Source organism: Alligator mississippiensis, chromosome 5 (assembly GCF_030867095.1).
Source record: "Alligator mississippiensis isolate rAllMis1 chromosome 5, rAllMis1, whole genome shotgun sequence".
Taxonomy (NCBI): domain Eukaryota; kingdom Metazoa; phylum Chordata; order Crocodylia; family Alligatoridae; genus Alligator; species Alligator mississippiensis.
Genome location: NC_081828.1, coordinates 213,515,404 through 213,521,714, shown reverse-complemented (window position 1 = coordinate 213,521,714; position 6,311 = coordinate 213,515,404).

The following is a 6,311-nucleotide window of genomic DNA, read 5'->3' as shown; positions in this document are numbered from 1 at the left end:
GGATAGCACCGCGTTACAAATTCCTTCCTGGCTCCATGTGGCAACCAGCAAAGGCCAAAAGCATGGGACAAAGCAAACACCCTCCCCTGAGTATTGCAACAGGGTTGGCAGCAAACAGCCCCACACATCCCACACCCCGCCGTAGAGCCAGAACTCCCTTTTCTCTTGTGAAGGCAGTCAACATCACGTGATGCTCTAAATCAGAGAATCAGTGGAAAACAGGACCTGATGCATAAATCCCTTTCAACATATTGGGTCCATTTCCAAGTGCACTGAGTGCCAAGGAAAGGGGCCTGATGGAGAACCTGGGAGAGTCTAAATACCGTGTTCTTCACTCCCAAACGGGTGCACCGAGACCACACTACCTCAAGCCCAAAGTGATGGGTGTCACCCATAGCGTTGACAGAGCTGTGCAAGCGCTGTGACATTTCTCACTTTCCTTTCTTTCCTGTAGACGCCTATCCGCTAGGCCTCCGGCAAAGATCCATTCATTAGTTTTGTCCGAGGCACTGAAAAGACTTCAGATCAAATTTCTGCACGGCATTAATGGGTGATGGATCCGTATCCAGTGACAGCTCCTCATCTCTGAGTCATCCTGAACCCATGCTCATAGCTTTAGCAATTGCTGGATGCACAAGCTAAGTCCATGAGATGAGTGAATGGAGAGAGGCACCCACAAAACCCAAGGGAATTGCCTCGAGTAATTTCAAAATGAAAGGTGGGAGAGAAGACCCGGCCTTTGGGCAGTGCTCTTCTGTAATATATTGGACGAATGCACGTGTGTGCGTCATGTAGAGTCTCAAATATCCAAGGAGAAGGAGGATCCTCTTGTCAAAGCCCTGGGAATGTGCAATTTGGGTCTAACTCCTGGCTCTCCAATGCAATCCCTCAGCTTGAGCCTGATCTCAATTACAAATCACTTTCTTCAGCTTAGATTTACACTGAGGGAATGAGACCAGAATCAGGGCCACGCTGTAGCCTTGGTGGAGTCAAGGTATCAGCTTTCCTGTGGGTAAACCAGAAGCAACTCTTCCCCAAGCCCTCCAGAGCCTGGCTTCCTTCAGATGTGTTGATGGAGAGGAAAAGTCCTAGAGGGAGTTCCTGGTGCAGAATAATACGTGGCCTGATTCTGAGCTCAGAAAGTGATGCGAATCAGGAGTTGCTCCCTTGCTGTGGAGTGAAGCAGCATGAGAAACCCACGGGACCTGCATTCACAAGACCAAAAGCCATTGAGTTGGGTCCTTATCTACCTCTTCGGTGGCGCTCTGTGATCTCACTCCAGCCTTTCGCACAAAAGGCAGCTGAGTCCTCTTCCTGCCCTTGCTTCTTGCAGCAGGACAACGGCCTGTTATGAACTCGGGCACGTTCACACTTATTCAGGGACTTGACTGGGCCTAATAGGTGGGAAAGGAATGACTTGAATGGAGGTGCTCCCGCTTGCCACCCAAGAATCAGGCCCTGAGAGGTTCAACACATGCTGTTAGTCCCGGTTTGCAGTCAGAAACGATCATTTTTTCCTCTTTATGAGAGGCAGATCTTCTCCTGGGCACTTCAGGGCAAGGGTGAACGCCCTGGGGCTGTATCCATGGGGTGTGAGTCAGGGCCCTGACCACTCCTTTCATGTCAACATGGCAGACTGGAGGGGCACCGCTCTGAGACTGCGCCGGGGATGTGCTGGCTTCACTTGGGGAGAAAATAATCCATTCCCTCAGGGCCTAAATTTAGCTTGCAGCTGCACCTGCCGGGACTGACCGAAGGAGCTAATCTTAGATGCCGGCGAAGCCAGCCGAGTGCTGGAGAAAGTTTTTCATGGTGCTTCTTTCATCTTGGCATGAGGTTAGCTCCTCTCCTGATGCCCCGAATGACCGCCAAGGTCGGATGGTGGAGATCCAAGGGAGCGAGCCAGATTCTGCCTACACTGCCAGGATAGGAAATGCTGTGAGCGCGGCACTGGGGACGTGTCCCTACCCTATCCTGAGCCCGAGAAGAGCTTCAGGTGCGCGTCAGAAATCAGCTCCGTGGTGCCGTGGGAGCGAGCAGGCATGGCAGCGGTCACAGCAGCGCTTCCAGACGCAGCGCCAAGGCAGAGTAGATGCATCACTGCTGTCTTGCCACCCACCCCTGGCAGGTCACGGTCTGTCTTGGTTTACTCCAAGGTGAGACTACCTCGGCACGTGCACCCATAGATGAATGCAGAACTAGGCACTGGTACACCTGCTCCAGAAGCTGGGGCAATAAGTGGCTGCTCAGCCCATACTGGATACCTGGGCTACCTAGTTGAAAACTGGGTTGATTGGGCGCTCCACTGCTGTCAGAGCAGCATAGACCGACCTGCAGAGGTTTTAGGAGGACTATGCATGTAATTCGATACATGCCCACTTACACACCGACATCATTTTTCACCCTGTTCAGCTAAGACTGGACGTAACTTGTCACACCTCCGAAGTTAAGCAGTCCTACGTTGGGTAGGAGACCACTGAGAAACCTCAGGTGCTGGAAGCACAAGCCAAGGAATCACAGTTGAATACTTGGCAAATACTAAGCCACAGAAACCAGACGAGTGGAAAGATTTCATTTGACCCCAGCATCACGGAGAAAATTCCCATCTATCAGCAAAACACTGCCTGTTTGCACCCGGAGAAGGTGTCATAAACCATCCGTGGGCTCAAATACAAAAAAAAAGTTTCCCTCATTACACACTCTCATCAAAGCAGACGTGCTATCCACAACAATCAGACTGTATCATAGAGACCAAATTCTTTGTTGATAAATCAAAAGCCCATTGAAGTCAATGGAAAGATTCCTTTCAACTTCAGTGGGTTTTAAATTGGGCCCTTCTGCTTCGTCCAAAGCAACTGAGATCAATGGAGAATTCGTCACAAATACAGCGCAGACTTGTTGTTCTTACGCTGCCTGGGGCATCAGGATGAACAAAGCCACGACCCGTATATATTGCAGTGCTTGTCCCGTCTGCAGGACAGAGTTACTTCTAGTCTCTTGGAACAGCTAGAAGCACAAAGAAATAGCCTGGACATGAACCTCAAAGGCTACTCAGCATCAGTCAGGACAAATACAGAAAGGGAAGAAGAGAGATTAAAGATATAGGCAAAACAAATTTAGACCAGAAAAATGCAGTCTGATACGTATGGGGCAAATAATCCAAAACTCAGCTAGGCAGTCGTAGAAGAATAGCTGGAGTCTGGGTCTGAGCCACTGTTACATTCGTTCCTCAGAGAAATACTAGCCCTCCATCTGCTATGAGGGATAAGAGCTCAGTTTACCAAGTTAGCCCTTACAACCCTACAAGTCTGGAAGCCAAAAATTATCCTGCTTCAGGGAGACAGAAAATGACAACGGCTGGGAATCTGGAGGGCCAGAGTCTAATCTGTCATTTCCCCGTTGCCATCCCTAGGGGTGGCAACACAACGTCAGATCTCTGTGATGACAGGGCCAATGCAGACCAGACCCAACAGGTAAAAATCAAGCCCTGGATTGGGATGGGTTCAGCCCCTAGATGCAATGATGCACACTAGAAACAAAAGACACAGGGATGGTCTTGGCTGCACAGGTCATGCCCTCTCTCCCCCCATTCCCTCACAGGCGATTGCCCATGGGGCTTATACCTACCAGATCTCCCGTGCTCCAGGTAAGTCAGCAGTTGGGGTCCTGGACAAGTCATCCTCTAGAGACAGATGTTGATTAGGGCTCCACATCTGTCTCAGCCACCCATTTTGCACATCATCTTGGGCAGGTCACCGGCACCAGGATCTTCAAAAATTATGGGTTCGGTGTTTGGGGGCAATTCTGGGTTCAGTGTTTCAGGGCAAACCACAAGCTTGTCACTGATGGGGCCAAAAACTCATGAGTTTGTCCCCAACTGACAAACACCCCAGAAGATCACCTGACCTCCTTTGGCTTCCTGCCCTCTTATGTAATGACGCCTTCTTTAAACTGTATCCAGCTGATATCTGGAAATCCCTTACAGGCACTGATCTGAACCCCGAAGCAGCGGTAAGCTCAGATTTCGGGTCCAGTCTACATATAAATTGCACCTGTTTTTTGTACTGGTATAACAGTTATAGGTGCAAGCATTTATTGAAATAGTTACACCAGGGCAAACCTTGTTGTATTCACCATAGCATCATAGAGAAGTGGGGCTGGAAGGGACCTCTGGAGGTCAGCAAGTCCAACCCTCTGCATAAAGCAGGATCGTCCCGATTCAAACCATCCCATACAAATCCATAATCTAAAAGCTTTGAAAAACTAACCTCAACCCTGACACGACACAAGACAAAGCACCCAAACCTGGCACAGGTAAAGCAGGGGAACTATGATAGCCGATGTCCTGCTTCTATACAAGGTTGTTAATACACACGGAAGAGGTCCCAGGTGGAGGCCGTGCCCCCCGCTACAGAGGAAGACAAACCCCCCCCACAGTCCGTACCAATCTGACCAGAGGTAAAAGTCCTTCCTGACCCCAAATATGACGATTAGCGTGACTCTTAGTGGAGGGGCAAGACCCTCTAGCTAGGAAGTGCCAGCTTTAAGCCCCAGCAAGGAGCATTGTCACAGCCCAGCCAAAATCCCCAGCTTTGGTTGCAGCTTAAAAACACCCTGATGCATGTAGCAGAAAAGGAGAGAAGTGTGGGGTGGGGGGCATGCTGATAAAATGAGACTAGCATAAAAGTGTCTTAAATCTCTATAACTTATTCCCTACCCTGTATAGGAATAACCGGACAGGTATAAAGCACCTTTATACCAAAATAGGCACGTTCAGGCAGGGAAGGTGGATAGTTTTATACTGCTGTGCCTATCCCAGTTGGCGTGGCTGATACCCTCGTACTGGATTTAGTAAATTTATTTAATTATACTGGGGGTATTTCTGTGTGCAGACCAGCCCAAGGCTTTATACTCACAAATGACAACAGGGGAGATTTACGGACCAAGGTTATCGTAAGTCTAAATGCGCACAGTTACTCTCTTCCTCTGCCAAAACTAATCCCATCGAAAGCTCTGTGGGAAGAGCCATTTTCTCTGACTGTACTGTTTACAGACTGTCATGCCTTTAGATGAACCAGGAAAAGTAAAGAAAGGCTTAAACCGGTGTGTATCTGCTTTTCAGTTGAAAGTTTGTCCCACTACGGCACAGAGACCGATTGAAGAGCTCCCTCAATAGGGAAGACCTAGAGTTTGCCGAAGGCAGCAGATTGAGCCAAAGCCTTAAGGTGCTCGCACAGGCAGCACAGACAGAAGTTACAGAAGACAGGCTGTTTTGAAACGTCTTCATCTGACCCCTCATGCAATGGGGGATGAGATTTTCACTCCATCGGCCACTTTTGACCCGATTGCAGCCATGCACTTGTGTTTGGTCACAGCTATAGACTGCTTTCTGTGGCCAGATTAGGCAAAAATTGTCGCTTCTGTCTGCACCCTGATGGTAACAGGAAGCCATATGGATACGCTACACAGAACGGAGGCTTGGTGCCCCCATGTCCTCAGTAGAGGATGTGATGTAGCTGCTCAGAAGGTGAATACTGTTTTGGGATGCATTAACAGAAGCATTAGTTGCCACCCCGAGGAGGTGAGAGTCTGGCTTTACTTGGTGCTGGTTAGGGGATTGTGCCAGTGCTCCTGCTGGGACTGAAACCCGGTCTCCCCCCAGCTCAAGCTCAGACCGATTGCTATATTTGGGGTCAGGAAGGAATCTCACCCCATGGCCAGATTGGTACGGACTATGGGGTCGTTTGCCTTCCTCTATAGTGGGGGAAGCGGCCCTTTCCCTGAGATCTCTCAAGTGTATTTGTAACAACCCTTGTAGGACGTTGCCTGCTGTGGTCCCCCTACTTCACCGGCAGCAGATTAGGGTAGTATGTCTTGTGGTTGTGCCAGGGTTGACCACGTAGGTTTGTAATAGGTTAGAAAATGGGTTTGTATAGGATAGTTTGGATAGCAATGATCTTGCCTGAGGCAGGGGGTTGGACTAGATTACCTCTGGAGGTCGCTTCCCACCATACTCTTCTATGATTTCTAGTTGCCTTGTGCCTCAGGTGAACCTCCATCAGCTGCTTCCAGTATAAGGCCTATGACACACACAGGAGAGAATGAAAAAAGCAACTTGATGCCCCAAACGTGACCACAGACAGGGACAATGGATCTCTGGTCTTTTATCAGAAAATCAAATGACCCCGACGGCCTCCGTTGCATCAAAATGACCGCACGATCCGATGCCTTGCTGTTTATCTCCAGTGTTGACTTCATCGTGTATTTTTAGCAGGGTCCGTTCTGCGCTGGATTTAGCAGCGGGGCCTGGT